Genomic DNA, 19,008 nt, shown 5'->3' on the forward strand with positions numbered 1-19,008 from the left:
ATGACCATTATGTCTAACTTTTATTGATCAATCACATTAGAGTAACAATTGAATGAATATTTACAAGGTTTTAAGAAAGAGTAGTCGGCCTTGTACCCCCCAAATATATCATCTTCTTCTTCATCTCTCAAATCCACCATAAAAGCCACTAATCTAAGCTTTTATTCTCAAATTTTCTTAGGATTTCAAGTTGATTTTCAAAGGAGATCACCATCCACCCTTAAAGAACTTCAATTTCAGGGTTAAAGGTAGAAAGGTGAAACTTTGGAGCCAAGGAGGAGTACCTTTGTGCTTTGAATACTAAGGTAAGGAAAAAAAATCTCCCTTATGACTACAATTGATAACACCTAGGGTTTATGAAACTTACATTTATTTATGTTAATATGAGTGTGATGCTATGTTTTGGTTATGGATTGTTTAAATGGGTGTGTTGATTGGTGTATGTGTGCATATGGAGGATGATTATGCCAATTAAGAGATTTGTAGTTGGACGATGTTTTGGCACTTTTTGGTTCTGTAAAAAGGGAGGTTTTTATGGCCTTTTATACTTAGAATGATATGGCAAATAATATGAATGTGCAAATGAAGGGGACATGGTTAAAATGAATAGAATTCGGATTTGGCTGTTTTAAGACTTATACTGTACATGCTTCACTGAATCAGTCATAACTGAAGTTATAGAAGTCCGATTGAGTTGATTCTTGAAGTGTTAAAAAGTTGAGAAACAGACCTAAAACGTTTATGTTTTAGCCAAAAATAAATTCGAATTAGAAGATAATGGAAAAATTGCTTGAAAGTAACGAACTGTATGGCATCCACCTTCTTAATGGAAATTCCCATTTGTTTCTAATTCTAATAAACCCCTGAATAATCTTACTACTGAAATTCTTTGTATTGTATGAGAAATTGAATGAATTAAGTTAAGAAGTTTAGTAGGAGAATATAGTATGATTGAGCATGGAATATGTTAGTCCATATGTTTGCATTCATAATGGTAATGCATATAGCTTATTTAGTTGTCTTATGAAAAATTTATGAAATGTTAAAGAATGAATTCCATGAGTCTCTTGAGGTATAAACCAAGATCAGAGGAATGGAATTCTTATGGAAACCATGAGTCCTTTGAGGTGACGACCAAGAACAAGGTAATGGTTTAAATGAATCCGATCGGATAACAAAGACTAATGAAACCATCAAGTATAAAGACAAAAGAAATAAGCATGCCATGTACATGAATATTTCATAAGTCATATATGTTCTATGTTATATTATGTATGATTATGTTATGACTTATGTTTATGAGAAAAGTCCAAAGTGTATGATATGTTTTATGAACTTGTTATGTTAAAGAATGAAGGTCATATTTTGTAGGTAGGTAAGGTCCTAAGTAATATACTTGTAAAATGATGTATAATGAACCTTAATAGTTTATAAATGGCCATATTCCTTACTGAGCGATTAGCGCTCACCCCACGAAATGTTTTAAAATGTTTTGCAGGTAAGGATTAAGGCATGAAGCTGGGAGAGGATTCCGAGGGACGCTATGATCATGAAGGGATGTTTTAATTATGACTTTTGAATGGTTTTGCTAGTATTTAGTGTAGTAATTATGTTTATATCTCATAATGTAGTAACTATGTCCACGTTATAATGGAATATATATTGTTTGTGTTAATAAAGGAAATCAAATTGCTAGTAAATTTTATAAAAGTGTCTATATATATGTTTTAAACTACAAGTTTATTCTTTAAATAGGATTTTAAAATAAACTTCTTTCCTAGGCGTGCATTTTCTAGGTTCTCAATGGCCAAGGGATACTGAGGAAATACCCGACTAGGGATGGGTTTTACAACGCTAGGTGAGACCAACGAAATGACCAAAATGATAGAGTTTTTGGTGGTAGACTGTCCGTCCGCCTTCAATGGCATTCTGGGATGACCTTTATTGCGAAATTTCTAGGCAGTCACCTCCATCTACCATCTGAAAATGAAGTTTCCCACCCCGACAAGGATTGGGGAAGTAAAATGATCTCAACACGAATCTCGTGACTGTTACATAGGAGCAGTGTAGATGACATGCAAGGGAAAGGGAAAGGGAAGGCCAATAGGCATCACCAAGCAGGCTATGGCGATCAGCATAATCGAGCCATAGCCTAGCCTTGTAGAGGACAACATGGATCCTCGCATCCAGGAGTGCCCTCATAATAGGCCAGTTGAGGACCTATCTGAAGTGTCAATCGATCAAAATGAGCCGACCCTAGTATTGAGAATCGAAAGTAATCTCAACCCCCAACTCGCCAAAAGCCTGACAAGGTTCCTCAGAGAGAATGTTGATGTTTTTGCATAGACTCATGTTGACATGATTGGGATTAGCTCGAATGTCATATGTCATGCACTCAACATTGACAGTACAGTCAGGACAGTTCGCCAGAAGATAAGAGTCATGGACCCTAAGCGCTATACTATCTTGAAAACTGAGGTAGATAAGCTCCTTTTGATCAGGTCTATTTAAGAAGCACTTTACCCAAGCTGGGTTGCCAATTCGGTCTTGGTAAAGAAGCCCAATGGCAAGTGGCGAACCTGCGTTGACTTCACCAACCTCAACAAAGTTTGTCCGAATGACAATTTTCCCTTGCCAAGGATCGACCAGCTCGTTAATGCCACCTCTGAGCATGAGCTATTGAGCTTTATGGATGCCTACTCAGGATATAATCAGATCCCAATGTATGCGCCAAACGAAGAGTATACCTCATTCATTACAGATCAGGGACTGTACTGTTACAAGGTCATGCCCTTCAGCCTAAAAAATGCTGGGGAAACTTACTAGCAGCTAGTTAACTGTATGTTTTCCGAGCAGATCAAAAAGTCGATAGATGTTTATGTTGATGACATGCTGGTCAAGTTACATGTTGCTTCAGATCACATAGCGCATCTTATTGAGATGTTCGATGTACTCTAAAGGTACAGGATGAAGCTCAATCCTCTTAAATGTTAATTCAGAGTATCCTCAGGAAAGTTCCTGGGGTATATGGTTAACCAGAGGAGAATCGAAATCAACTCCGAGAAAATCCAAGCTCTCCTTGATATGAAAAGTCCGACCAATCGAAAACAGGTTTAGAGCCTAAATGGAAGAATAGCGGCTCTCAATTGTTGCATATCGAGAGCAACATATTGTTGCTTATCATTTTTTAATATACTTAGGGCCAACAAGAAGTTTGAGTGGACTCTAGAGTGCGAGTAGACTTTTTAGAGTTTAAAAGAACATCTCGGAAAGCCACCTCTCCTATCCAAGCCTCTTCCCAAGGAAATTTTATTCTTGTACATGTCCGTCTCTCAGCATATTGTAAGCGCATCTCTCATTTAGGAAGAGGGCAGAGTTCAATGACTAGTGTATTACGCGAGCAAGCGACTGTTGGACGCCGAGATATGGTATCCAGAAATTGAGCGATTAGCTTATGCCCTACTTATCGCCTCTAGGAAGCTGTGACCCTATTTCCATGCCCACACAGTCCATATGCTGACCAACTACCTGCTCAAGCAAGTTCTTCAGAAGCCGGAAGCTTTAGGTAAGTTACTTAAATGGGGCAATGGAATTGAGTCAGTTCGATCTTATTACAGACCAAAAGTGACCATCAAAGAGCAGGCTGTTGCCAATTTCATTTTGGAATTCTCGTATCAGCCAAATCGGGAATCCGAGCAGCAAGCCAGCAAAGTCATCCAGGTAAACGTTCAGAACTTATCGACTTGGAGCCTCTATGTCGATGGTTCCTCGAACAAGAAAAGAGTCAGGACAATCTCCTCCTCCTCAGTCCCGAAGGGACTCGCATTCATGGAATTCTTCGATTTGGGTTCCAAGCTATGAACAATGAAGCCGAATATGCTGGCCTATGATTAGCGAAAGAAATGGGATCGAATGCGATCAGTATTCACAGTGATTCCCAGCTAGTTGTTAATCAGATCTTGGGAGAATATTAAGTCAAGGAAGAGAACATGATCAGCTATCTAAAGAAAGTTAAGGCCGCACTCGAGCCTTTCAAGCATTTCACGATCAAGCAAATCCCAAGATACAGTAACTTTGTCGCGGACGCCTTGGCAAGAATAGCCTCATTGCTAGACTCAGATGTGCTAGAAAGTATTCCAGTTTGGTACATAGAAATTCTTAGTATCAGCTTACCCAAATAGTCCATAGCTACAACAGAATCAAACTCCTAAATGACTCTAATCATTCAGTATCTCTGAGATGGGACTCTGTCCAGTGACAAGACTGAGGCAAAAATCCTATGCACCAGAGCTGCTGATTACACGCTCGTCGGAGATCAATTATATAAGCAAGGATTTAGCGCCTCTCTCCTCCGATGTGTAACCGACGAAGAAGCAGACTATATTATAAGGGAGATACATGAAGGGATCTATGGTAATCACACCGTCGCACGATCCCCCGCCAATAAAATTGTCCGCCAAGGGTATTATTGGCTTCTACTTTGAGAAGACACTTTCAATTTTGTGAAAAAGTGTGACAAGTGCCAACTGTTCGCGAACATCCGCGAGCTCCTTCCCATCAGTTGACAACAATGACTAGCCCTTGGCCATTCTCTATGTGGGGAATTGACCTTATTGGGCCCATGCCAACCAAAAAGGGAGGCGTCAAGTATGTTATGGTTACGGTAGATTACTTCATCAAATGAGTTGAGGCTGAGTCCTTGGCCTCAATCACTACCAAGAAGCTCAAAGACTTCATCTTCAAGAATATAGTGTGCTACTACGGGATTCCTAATACACTCATCTCTGATAATGGGAAGCAATTCGACAATGAGGAATTCAAACAGTTTTGCGATGAGTTGGGGATCCATAAAAAGTTTGCCTTAGTTGCAAGATCACAAGCCAATGGTCAAGTTGAAGCTGTCAACCAAACCATCAAGCACACACTGAAGGCCAAGCTTGGCGCTGCCAAGGGCAATTGGGTCGATGACCTCCTAGAAGTTCTATGAGCAAAAAAAAAAACAACTTCGAGAACCTCAACTTTAGAAACGCCCTTCTTGCTAGCATATGGCTGCAAGGCTATGATCCCAATGGAAGTAGGGACTGGTTCACTCCAGAGAGACCTATTCAATGAAACAGACAATGAAACACTTTTACGTGCCAATCTGGACCTAGTTGAAGAACACTGCGATAAGGCTCGATTAAGGATAGCATCCTACCAGCAACGTGCAAAACGGTTCTTCGACTCTAAAGTTAGGAGAAGAGACTTTCAGGTCGGCGATCTGGTTTTGAAAGAAGTCCTTCTCGGTACAAGGGAACCGAGTGTAGGGATACTAAGACCTAACTAGAAAGGTCCATACCAAAGCACCAAGGTAATACGACCTGGAACGTATCACTCAAAAGGCTTAACGATTCCAAAGTACTGCGAGCTTGGAATGTTGAACATCTTTGCCCCTATTACCAGTAATTCCAAACTCGCTCTTAATTTTCCATTTCTTTTACTTGTAAAGTTTTCCTTGTAACCTTTATGAATAAGATTGTTGTACTTTATCTTGAACAAATATTTGTGTCTTGTATGATCTTGTTCGTTATGATATTTTACAAGTTTCCTAATCAGATATGTAACATTAGTCTTGTGAAGTGTTCGAATTATAAGAAAGGCATATAAAAAATGACCGAAAATACTATATATTTATATATATATATATATATATTATATATATATATATATGTGTGTGTGTGTGTGTGTGTGACGCGAATAAGTACAGTGGGTAGCCAAAAAAAAAAAAAAGGAAAAGTCAAAAGAAAAGTTGTGCAAAAAAGCGATCATTGGTCCCCGCTCCAGGCTCTACCAACGAGACCTCTGTATCCCCCAGATGGTCGCTGACCATCCGATCAGCTGTTGGGTCCTCGGGGACGTATGCCTCCTGCTGGTCATCCTCTAGAGAAGGCTCTTGTCCCTCTTCCTCCTCGGCATCATCAGCCTGGGCCATGGAAGCAAGGATGTCCTGATATTCATTCGGGAGGTCGGAGAAGTTTATCCCCGGATTCCTTGGTCACAAGCTGTAGATGGCCTATATTGCCCAGTCAGCGGCCTTCCTCTCGAGTTCAAGATTTTGCCGCTTCATCTGATCAGTTAATGAAGCAACCCACCATTGGGATAACTCGAGGTCAATTCCAAAGCTCTCTTCCACTTCTTAGAATTTTCCCACAGTCGCGTTATGTCTTCCTCCGCTTTCATGGCACACTCAGAGTTTACTTTTAGCTCATTCTCTTTCCCACCACACTCTTTGGTGAGTTTGGCCATTATTCTTTGGAGCTCTTTGTTCTCCTCATCTCTCTTCTCGAGCTTGGCCTTCTGGAAGTCCACTGTGCAAAGGGCAGAATTTCTCTTTACCAAATATTGGTTCGCCTGAATATGGATTGCCTTCGCCTTTGCGTCCAGAGTTGCGAAGTCCTGTTTTAGCTTGGTATTCTCTTCCCTCAGCTCGTGGAACCCTCAAACAAAGTCAAGATCGATCTTCTATTGGGCCATATACAAGGTGAGCAAGGATTGCATAAGAAAAGAAATAAGAGTTAACTTCCATTTTCTCGAGAATCATAAAAATTAGAAAATCCCAAGCAGGAACGAGTTGTTTTACCCGACTTTGCAATTGAAGCGTAGTGGCCACCAGGTCCGCGGGTCGGGAAGCCACAAACTCCTCAAAGGCTGTAGCCAGTTGGCACTCCAGTAGGGCATACACCACTAGCTGCAGATGCTCTGGGAGTTGCCCTATGGAATCCAGCACAGGCGTGTCTTGTAACAGCCACTTTCTACTCAAGTACTCGTATAATACAAAATAAAATACATATAAAATAGTGTAAAGAGTTGGGCCCAAATTTTTTCTTTTTATTAAACATATACATTCTTTATACAAAATTTGTAACATGTACAAAAGATATCAAAAACATGGTGGACAGTGTAACCGCTTCCCCTCGTGTGTCGACGTCCATCCGACCGCATTCTCACCTAGATCCTACAAACATGGGAAATAACAGGGTGAGCACTAAAACAATGCTCAGTAAGTAAATCATCTACTCATCTATCCCCGTAACTCTCTCTCTCTCTCTAATTCTTTCCTTACAACTTCCCATTCAATTTCTCTTTGGTACTTCTATCTATTTCTCTTTCTTAGAACTCTTTTCTAATAACTCTTTAGTAAGTCACAGCTCCATCTTACCAGGGGCAAGGTCGAGACTCGCTCCCACTCTACGTGACCTCTACTCGTTCTAGCCGATCAGACTCGGTTATGCATGGATTCGGAACCCTTGGCCATGTGAGTGTATAATCTCTCTCTCTCGGGTACTCAGGTATAGCCCTCATCCGCATGTACTCTCACGGGCTATACCACTTCTCTTTCTCATACTCATGCCGCTCTTTCAGTGCGGCGTACATGGGGGAATACTCTACCCATTACTCACGGATTCCCCATCGCACAACTTACTATATTCTTTTTTCTCTTAGCTCTCTAGTGCTCATTTGCTCTTTCTCTTAGCTCTTAAAGTAGCTTATACTCAAATTCTCTACTATGTCGCAAGCTACTTCTTAAGTGCATAAAAATGCGTATGAATAACTCATGCTCACTACTGCACTTATGAAATGCCAAATACAAGATTGCATTAAAACAGTCATTCTGCACAGGTCACACTAAAAAGGGCATAACTTGTGTTATACACCTCAGATTGCTACGGTTTTGGTCTCGTTTTAAAGCTTAGAGACAAGGCTATAACTTCTATGTTTTGATCTCAGCCCAGTTCAATCCGTAAAATGACCAAAAATCACTTAGAAAGTTACGGCTGTGACAGGGCAGTTTCTCACTTAGGCATTTCATCAAACAACTCATATGCATACCAAAGCTCTACTTATCTATAACTCCACTCTTCTCTTTAATCATCCAAAATGGGAGAAAAACTCCCTCATATAATCATAATTCCTGCCAAGAAAAACACTCCCAAAAAATATTCATACAAACTCCTCAAACTTCAACTCAATTTTCATCTCTCATCACACATCAAAAACACTTCTCATAATAAGTGTATTCAACAACCACAAAACACATATTCATCTCAACTCACTTCTCAATAACATAACATACTTATACAAGCATACATCTCTACTCAATCTCTAAATCTCTACTCAAAAGCTTATTCAAATCTCAACTTGGTTGGATTTACTTACCTTGTGAAAAAGTGGCTTCTCTAGCACTTTTCCTTTCCTTTGTTGTCTTGTCTTCTCTCTACAACTCAAAACAACAACAAGAACAATAATAACCAAATAATACTTCAATATAACTATAAGCAAACTCGCATCTAAAGCAAGAATCCTTACCTTAGGATGCTTTAGATGAAATCTCTACCAAAAATTCCCCAAAAGCTCTCTAAACTCCTTAGAAATCTTGGAAGATTGGATGGAGAAATTGAGAGAAATTAGGCAATGGAAGAGGCGGTGGAAATGGATGGACTAAAGGGTTTCTCTACACTTAACCTTTTTTAGCTCATATTATAAGCATCATTTCCCATTTTGCCCTTGCCCTTCCTTAGAAATTTCATCTATATCCTTTGATTCTTTACAAATACACCCCCATCTAAACACAATCTCTACTAAATTTCCTTACATTTTACTCCCCACTTTTCCTGCTAATTAGGGGTAAAAAGGTCATTGTGCCCCAAAAGAAGAATTCTCTAGAAAACTCAAGAAACTTTTTGTTAGGCTCTTCGCCGCAGCGAAGCATAATCTGTCGCCCCGGCAAAACACGGCAGAGCCTACCCGTGAGTGCAGCTCCTCATCGCTGCTGCGAAGATTGGATTTCCAAACTTCACCAAATTTCAACCAAAACCAAGGCAAACACTTAACCAATACAACATACCATTTAAATCAAAGACTAACCAACCAACCATGACAACAAACAAACTCAATTGAAGCTGAAACAGTGAATCCTTTAAGTAATACAGACAATCTTAAGTACGTACCTCAAGTGGGAAATTACATGTCTGACCCCGAAGGAACTGGCATCTCATCGACCTGCTATTTGCCCGCTCTCCTTTGGGTAACTGCAACCTCCCCCACTCCTCTGCGTGAGCTCTTGGGGGACGCAAAGGTGCCTTGAGTGTTCCTCAGGGCCACCCTCAAGTGGAAAGCCTGGTGAGGTTGTGATCCCCCTAGTTGCACCCCTAAGCCCTCTGGCTCAAACTCCAATTCCTCCTCAACTAACAGCTGCTTCCTTTTCTTGATTTTCTACTTAGCGACGCGAACAGCCACAGGGCAAAAAGCTTCCCCATGTTGTTCTGTGGGTGTTTGCGCGTCAATCTGTATCCTTCCTGTGGGGATATCGCTAGGGATCGTCCTGGCTGGCTCAGTCAGAGCGACCCGAGAAAATACGAACCCCTTAGTCCTCGTCGTTGGCCTTGGAACCTTGGGTGGCATAGTCGTTGCACACCATGAAAGCATATTAGCTAAAAGGTCACCACAGACAAAAGAAAGAGATTATTAGTGAGGATACTTACGGACCAAGGGTTCTAGAGATGCTTCCGGATTGAAAAAACCATACTTTCTTAGGTTAGCAATAGTCACAAGCAGTCTCACCTCGTGACTCTGCTCGAGTAGATGACTGAATGTCATAATTTGGTTAAAATTTGTCAGAGCTGTCAATCTGGTCGTCTTATTTCCTGCAAAGAGATAAAAGTTCGTTAAAAACAAGAGCTGAAGAAAAAGGAACAGTTCAAAAATTAAAGGAAAGGAAAACCTACTTGGCTCCCTGAACTGGCAAACACCATCATACTCAAAAAAGAAAAATTTGGTCTCATAAGCCCCGATGTTACTGCGGTAACAAAATATTCCTCCCTCAATTGTAGATCGCTTCGAGAGGTAAAAACGAGTCTTTATCCTTACTCTTCTTCAGATAGTAAGTGTATGCGAGCTCCAGCATTGCTAGCTCCCCAAGGCCATTTTCACCACATGCGATATACATAGCAATAGCTATCATATATGCATTAGGCGTCAATTGTAATAGCGCGACCTCGAAGTAGTCGCGGATCGATCTAATGAAGAGGTGAAAAGGTATCAACGCCCCATATTTAAAGATCGCCTTAAAGATCGTAGCCATTCCCTTTGAAGGTTTTCAAGCTATATATGTCCTATGTTGGTAGACATCCACGTGAAACGCGTATTGGTCTACTGCTTTCTGTATCTCGCCCTGGGTGGCCACTGATAAGGTCTCTTGCATGGGGCTTGCTGGGGCGCCCAACGCCTGTGAGGTCGTCCCCTCGGCTGCTCTGGTCGTTGAGGTATCCATTGCTCCTAAAGTCTGAAAAAAGGGCGACATGCAGAGATAACTCAGTCTTTGTACAATGTTCCATATGATAACATGGAAAAGAAAAAGAAACCCTAATGTACCTTCCTTAACCCCTAGAAAAACCCTAAAAACCCTTGGGAATGAATCCCCAAGGATTCGTGCCCCAAGTTCTCACTCTTTATGAAGAAAAAAGCTCTCTTCTCACTACTGTCCAGAAATACGTGCCATAAAAGATTGCCAGACAGTTCATACCTACCATTATCGCAAAAGTCAAGTAATTAACAAAATAATAGAAGAAAACGAAGGAGAAATCTTCCTTACCTCTTGGCTACTAGGAATGAACTTCCTGTCGTAATAGAGATTGCGCGTCAACTGGAAGAAGGGCAAACTGATTTCGAGAGAGTTTTGTTTTTTCTCTGAAAATATGAGTTATGTGACAAAACTTGAGGTGAGCCCAGGGTTTTATAGGGGGAAAACGAAGATTGGTTTCCCTAGGCAACCGACGCTTGGGTGGGATACGTTTCTCGCCATTGATTGCGACCACGTGTCTTTAATCCGCGATAAAAAGTAACCTCCACACTTCGTGAATATCAATCGACGCTTCCCTCCATTGGAGCAACCAAGCGTCGGCGCGGTTACCTCCTCCACATTAAATGCGCCCTCATCCGCATTTAATGCTCTGAAAGAGAATGTCGTTTCAGCATGACTTACATTTAATGCGCATGGCTGGCACTTATTACGCAATAGACACGTCTGTCAAAATAAAGATTATTTTATTGACCAGACTAGCTGTCAAGCGCAATGGATAACATCTGAAGAGGTCGTTCGAGTAAAACACTCTTTGCTATGTATCGGTTTAGAGACGATGTATTCCTTGCTTTTGGTAAATATGTGATAAGTATTCTTAGGTCGCAAGCTGCGGATGAGATTCAAAGCATGTCGATATGGCACTGAGTAGGGTCTAACCCAAGTCGTTGAACCTGTGGGAGAAGGCCACCTCAGGTCGCTTGTGCTATTCATAGAGACCTATGTTGAGACGTCCTTACGGCTCAATCAGCTTGATCAAGAGTCATTCGGGACAAGTCAAATCGCGACCTAATCATGAAGTTCTCAAGGTTTAATCCTTAAACCTTAAAAACTCGGGGGCTTCTATTATGCCTAAAAAGTCAAGGCTGACGTGGACTCTCGTCAACAAGGGCCAATCAAAATTCAGGGAGGCTTTGTACCATCTAGACGCTGCCATATCACGCAATGACAGAAGAGGTATGGTTCTCGTCAGTGTAGCAGGTGAATGTCAGGCTAGCGAGTGGCTAGGAATCATCCACCTGCCCAAGCCCTACATGATTTAAGGATTTCTCTCTTGCAGACAACCAATGGGAAGCGAGTTAGGAATTGTACCATACCTACCAGACTGCAGACTCATGATTATTACCTTGAATCCTCCAACTATAAATAGAGGACTCCTTTCTCATTTACGGGATTGGCTCATCTTTAGTCTTAAACAGCATACATTCTCTCTTTCTCTCCCTATATTCTTTTTAGATTGTAATTCAATTCGCTGCACGCGACCTGACTGTAACCATCTATTAATACAACTACAATGGATGTAGGATTCGCTTTTGAGCATCCGAACCATTTTAAAAATCATTTTTTATTTATTCTCTCGCTACATATTTTCATATCACGTGTAACTGCTAAGCCCACTTAGCACTTTGCACGTGTAAGTCGTTAGTGTCAAAATCAAGCATCAACAGAAGAGATCTTGGCAATACTGGAGTGTAGGGACCTCTTTCCGTTGAGCTTGAAAATTTGACTAATCTTGAATTTCTGTAAGATCATTCTTTTCTTCAATTTGTCTAACTATTCTGTGATAGAACATCCTCCATAACTACTTCATGCACTTAACTCAATGACTTAACTCTTAACACTTTACTAGCAGGGAGGCATACAGCAATAGCATCACTGGATCCATTCCAACTGAGTTGCAAAAATTAACAAAATGAATCAATCTCTACAAAAAATCAACTCTCAGGTCCAATTCCAGCATCTCTTGGCAACTTGAAATCTATACGGTTTATGTAAGAAGGTATCTTGTAACCTTGAATTATCGTAGATTATACAGCGTCTAGTTATATCTGTATTCATTACATGTTTTGTCTTTCNGTCTCCTTTCATCTTTCTTATATGAAATCCGTTTATTCAAACATATATTGTATAAAAGGAAATATATATATGCTCTAAGGTACATGATGAAACAACTCAATTAATGTATATATTATTCTTGCTTTATATATAATTAATTTATTTAACATATTGTTACCAAAATAATATTATTATCTTTATATGTATATATCCATGAATTAAAAAACTTACACATAACCGTGTGGTGGTATAGACTATAAACAATTACACTTAATAGTGGAGATTGTCTTGTGCATGCACGTAAAATATAGAAAAAGGGGGGAACCTAAACAACTCTTACGTGGCTCTATGTCGTCTTTCTCTCCTACTAGGCCCACTCTAAATTAAGAATAATTCGGCCATCAATGGCGGCCGCTTTCAAAAATTGAAGCTTATAGGCGAATTTTCAACCATGGAAAATAAAAAAAAATCACTTGTTATGAAATTTCCTTTAACAAGAAGGAAGAAAGGTTCTCTCTCTTTTGCCTATATATATATACATTAAAACATCGATAGTTGTCTCATCAATATTTTCTCTTTCCTTGTTGTTTACATCAATAGCAGCCTAAGAAGACAAGAATTGCTAAATCAAGCTAATTGCATATCACCAAGGGTTGCTCAACTACTCTTTTATTGATTATTACGTTCACTCACTTAAGCTATATAGAAATATTACTTATTGCTTCAGTTCTAGTTCTGGCAAAACCAGGCGAAAATGAAGTTTGGAAAAGAGTTCTCGTCGCAGATGGTGCCGGAATGGCAAGAGGCATACATGGATTACGATTACCTCAAAGCCCTTTTGAAAGAAGTCCAACGTTTTAAGCAAAGTACTAGGCCACCAGCGACCCCAAGTGGGCTAAAACGAAAGTTATCTCTATACAGAGCTTTCAGTGGCCTAACGCAGTTGCAAAGACATGGTCCTGTGAGCCCATCCTCTGCATCGGATATTGAAAGCCAACCCATTTTGGTGAATTCGGTGAGCAAGAATGGGGATCGTAGTTATGAAACCACGTTTCTTATGTCTGCGGATGAAGGAGGAGAATATGAATTGGTGTATTTTAGAAGGCTTGACGATGAGTTTAATAAGGTGGACAAGTTTTATAAGTCGAAGGTGCAAGAGGTGCTGAAGGAGGCCGAAATTTTGACTAAGCAAATGGATGCTTTGATTGCTTTCAGAATAAAAGTGGAGAATCCGCCAGCTTCTTATTTCGACCGGACGGTGGAGATGACTCGCTTGGCTTCGGATATTGCAGCTTCTACCGCTGAACTGTCCATTTCTACTCCAGCTGGAGCTAGAGCAAGCGGTAAGTTTAATAATTTTCTAATAGTAAACAAGTTTTATGTTTGGATTATATTATTAATTCTTGTGTTTACAGGAAGACAAGCCCACATGGATGTGATTGAAGAGACCGGGGAGAGCAGCCATGGGCAGTCAGATGAATCAAATGATGATAAAGATGAGATTAAAGAGAAGAATACTATGAAGAAGAGGGTTCATGAAGAGAAGAAGAAACCTGTTGAGGTGAAGGCACCTAGACCTAGACCGGCTCCATTGGATATACTCCAGAAGGTGCAAATAAACAACCCAAAAGAAACTCCTCGTTCCACCATCAAGACTGTCCTCGGGGTTCCTCACCAGACAGAAATTAAATTCAACAGAGAAAATCTAAGAAAAGTTGAAGACCAACTTAAGCAGGCTTTTGTTGAATTTCACCAAAAGCTGCGTCTTCTAAAGAGTTACTGGTAAACTAATGACTGTCGCTTCATCGCGTCTTCAGTTTTAGTTTTTATATAAATATTTAATAATGGTATCTGATCCTTCTATTTATGTATGAAACAGCTTTTTAAATACCCTGGCGTTTTCTAAGATCATGAAGAAATACGATAAGGTATATCCCCTCTCTCAAAAACCCATTTATGCTTCCAAATTTAGTGATGATGGACTTAAATTAATCAAACTACTTCCTCAATTTTTGCAGATCACTTTAAGACATGCATCAAAATCTTACATGAAGATGGTGGATAATTCCTACCTTGGCAGCTCTGAGGAGGTGAGCGTTTAGTAACAAATTAAAAATTAAGTTTCTTTTACAGAGAAGCATGTATTTGCTCAATTAATTATCAGGAGCCACTCCTTTAATTCCTTATATATATGGAAGTAAAATCTGAGATGTGCTATTACAGGTTTCCAAGCTTATAGAGAGAGTGGAAGCTACATTCATCAAGCATTTCTCAAATTCAAACCGAAGTAAAGGCATGAACATCTTAAGACCAAAAGCCAAGAAAGAAAGACACGGAACAACATTCTATATGGGTAAAATTCTTATTTCAACTCCATTAAACCCACTCAACTACATAAACATTAAATGCCTATGGAGTTCTGTCACCCATCATTCACACTCTTAAGGGTAATTTTTCAGGTTTTTTCGCTGGTTGCACAGCTGCTCTCATAATAGCCGTTATATTTATCGTACGTACCCACGATATTCTGCACAAGGAAGGACAGAAACAGTACATGGAGACCATGTTTCCTCTTTACAGGTAATAACCAAGATAATTTGGCCTTTCAGAGTTGTCTTCGTCATTAATTAAGCAGATATTCAAGTAATTGGGTTAAATAATTTACACGTTTGACAAGTTATCAAACAAATTGTTTTGCAGCTTGTTTGCGTATATTGTCCTGCACATGCTCATGTATGCTGCCAATATATATTACTGGAGGCGGTACCGAGTCAACTATTCCTTCATATTTGGTTTCAAGGAAGGAACAGAGTTGGGTTATCGACAAGTTCTACTTGTGGGTTTTGGTATATCGGTACTCGCGCTACTCACTGTGATTGGCAACCTTGATATGGAGATAGACCCCCAAACAAAAGATTACAATGGATTGACAGAATCTCTGCCTTTGATCTTGGTTTTGGTAAACATAATTGAACTTTCTCTTTACTCTTCTGCTCATTCAACTTACATAAATTTTTATACACTCAACTATATATCATTGTTTATTTATTTATTTTGTGTGTGTGCAGGTTCTGCTTGTTGCATTGTTGTTTCCATTCAATATCTTATATCGCTCAAGTCGCTTCTTCTTCTTAGTATGTTTGTTCCACTGTATTGCTGCTCCTCTCTACAAGGTAAAGTAATAGTTGTAAGACTTAGTAATGAAGATCAAAAAATTTAACTATAAGGGACAGGATTACTTATTTTATAATTCTTTCCCCTGCAGGTCACACTCCCAGATTTCTTCTTGGCAGATCAGTTTACTAGCCAGGTTTGTGAAATGAATTATGCAATGTGTAAGTGTCAACCATAAAAAAGTCCAAATTAATAATTAAACGTTTCTGTCATTGAATTGTTTCAGGTGCAAGCCCTAAGAAGTTTGGAGTTCTACATTTGCTACTATGGATGGGGAGACATTAAACACCGCACGAACTACTGCAAAAAAAGCACTGTATTCAACACTTTTAACTTCATCATCGCTGTGATTCCATACATGTCTCGCCTCCTCCAGGTACACAACTTAATCTTTGCTTTCAGTTTATTTTGCTCTATTAAACTTGATCAACCAATTAAGAAGGTAGCCGTTTCATTTTCAGTGTCTTCGACGCCTTTTCGAGGAGAAAGATCCAATGCAAGGATACAATGGCATCAAATACTTCCTGACAATTGTAGCGGTTTGCATGAGGACTGCTTGGAGTCTTAACATGGGAAAGGGTTGGGAAGTATTGGCCTGGACTTTCTCAGTTCTTGCAGCAATCTTTGGTACATATTGGGACCTTGTTTTCGACTGGGGGCTTCTTAACCGCCATTCAAAGAACCGTTGGTTGAGAGACAAGCTCCTTGTATCTAAAAAGAGTGTATATTTCATTGCCATGGTAAGTAGTAAGAACACAAGAAATACAGTTTTGAAATCAATTCTGATAGTCTATTCCTAACCCACTTACATATGTTCATCAAATTGCAGATATTGAACGTTCTTCTGAGATTCGCATGGATGCAGACTGTGATTAAGTTTGACTTCACTTTCATGCATAGAAACACCTTGATTGCAACTGTTGCCTGCCTTGAAATCATTCGTAGGGGCATATGGAATTTCTTCAGGTGAATTAAGGAGCCCTGAAGCAGAGAGTTCATTAATTCTATATTTCATTTCTTTTATTTATTTGATTAAACTCTTCTGTAATTGATCAGGTTGGAGAATGAGCATTTGAACAATGTTGGAAAGTACCGTGCTTTCAAGTCAGTACCGCTACCTTTCCACTATGACGAAGATAAAGACCTGTAAAATATGAGTTACCAAAGGCTTCAGCAGATATTCTTGACGATAAAATTACGTGGAAGAGAAGTTTCTTGTTATTTTTAGTATCATTTTTGTTTTATACTTGTATATGTCAGTTGATTTTGTCAAATTCTCAAGAGGTAAATGCCATGTACATGTGATGAAAGAGTAACATTTTGATCAATGGAAATAATTTTTTTTGATTTTATTAAATATTGGCTCCAGAATGTCAAAAAACACGTCCCAGAGACACACTTTTGATCAACTTAAAATTCCTTTGGCTGCCTCCTGTCTGGGCTCTAAAACATTAATAAAAAGTGGTTAAAAACGAACCATCATACCATTTTAAGCAGACAAAAAGGTACAGTGTTGAAGACCAGAAATTAAAGGAGTTTTGGCACCTGAGCCGTCCCTGGTCTTCTAATTTGATAGAGGAACAAGACATATTGACTGGTTCTTCATGTCCTAAAAGGGGAAAGCTCGTAGAATCCAGCCAATGGAAATAATTTTTTTTGATTTTATTAAATATTGGCTCCAGAATGTCAAAAAACACGTCCCAGAGACACAAACTTTTGATCAACTTAAAATTCCTTTGGCTGCCTCCTGTCTGGGCTCTAAAACATTAATAAAAAGTGGTCAAAAACGAACCATCATACCATTTTAAGCAGACAAAAAGGTACAGTGTTGAAGACCAGAAATTAAAGGAGTTTTGGCACCTGAGCCGTCCCTGGTCTTCTAATTTGACAGAGGAACAAGACATATTGACTGGTTCTTCATGTCCTAAAAGGGGAAAGCTCGTAGAATCCACATGTCAAACAATTCACAAGTCAATTAATTATAATTAAGGCATATAATCTTTACCATCTTGTTACTTAAAATCTTGTAAAATGACCCTAAGAAACATTTTTTCCCTTCTCCTTGCAATGGATTTCAAACAAGTTAAAGGTAGAACTCAACTTAAGCTTCTTTTACCACTATCTGTGGCTGTGCCAAGCAGCACCCCTGAAAGAGCAAAAACTTAGTAAAGGGTATAGAGTTTTTGTTGTTATGACAAATGTCCAGGTTTAGATTTTGGTGTGCCATTATAGCTGATAAAATGTGCACCTTCTCTTTTTTCAAGAATGACAATCATATTGCCGCTGGTTATACTGATACAAGCATTGCTATATTAGATTAATGACGTAAGTATTGAAACACCAAGATCCAAAATCAAACAATTGAGTCATTTATAACTAAATAACAATTGATTCTCAACTCAAAAATCATTATTCATTTATTATTGAAGTGACCAGTTAAAAACACAAAAACTTGTAGTTCTCATCTTTTTAGTAAAACCAAAAACCAAGAAATTTGATTTCTGCAGATTCCCATGGAAAAAAAATAAATCAAAATCCTTTATAGAAACAACAATAATTCCTTTAAAAAAGAAAACGAATGTTATTCATAAAACCATCTCAATTTGCTTTCAAATCATCTGAATCCGTAACCTTCTCCTTGACGGCCTGTGCCTTCCTCAAAGTACTAGTTACTGCAACAAGTTGTCCAGAACATCTTCCTACTTCTCAGAATCTTCAATGGAATTTTCAAACTATATATAAAACTTTCTTTGCACTCACCACCCTTTATAAACAAGCGAAACCCACACCCTCCCACCTTCACCTTCAATTTCTTTTCCATTATTGATCACTTTTCTTTTCCTCTAGGGGGCTGTGGTTTTTATTAGAGGAAGACATTTTAGTATTTTCCATTATTGATCACATTCTTTTCTCCTGGGGGGTTTTGGTTCTGTTAGAGGACGACATTTTAGGATTTCATGAGTCAACTGAGTGAATTGGGATTATGAAATCGGTGAGCCAGAAGGCAAGGAGAGTTTTTGAGAGCGGTTTGTTGTTCTAGTTGTTAAAAAGAGAAAGAGCCTCCCCTGACTGGCCCTTGAGCTTCTGGTCTACTTGAACTCTTAGACAAGGCAACAAGGAAATTAACCAAATTAATCATGAAACTCCAAGATGAGAAAAACATTTCTTTGACATATTTATACATAATAATCTTTACCTTAACCACCTAAACATATTAATCCATCTTTCTTATCCCATTTATATTAAAGATTATAATTGAAATGTCAATTATATTTTTTCTTCACCTTACAAATCGCTTTGCTGCGACTAAGAAACGTGTCACAATAAGGAATATGTCCATTGGAAGGATAAAACAAACTATATACCATAGTCATTTTGAGTAT

The 19,008-nt window shown here is 39.1% G+C and overlaps 1 pseudogene; it reads left to right on the plus strand.

The window, feature by feature from the left end:
* Positions 1-13,004: 13,004 nt before the first annotated feature.
* LOC116137886 lies at positions 13,005-16,853 on the plus strand (annotated as a pseudogene).
* Positions 16,854-19,008: the final 2,155 nt, after the last annotated feature.

The sequence above is a fragment of the Pistacia vera genome, unplaced genomic scaffold (genome assembly GCF_008641045.1).
Source record: "Pistacia vera cultivar Batoury unplaced genomic scaffold, PisVer_v2 Contig337, whole genome shotgun sequence".
Taxonomy (NCBI): domain Eukaryota; kingdom Viridiplantae; phylum Streptophyta; class Magnoliopsida; order Sapindales; family Anacardiaceae; genus Pistacia; species Pistacia vera.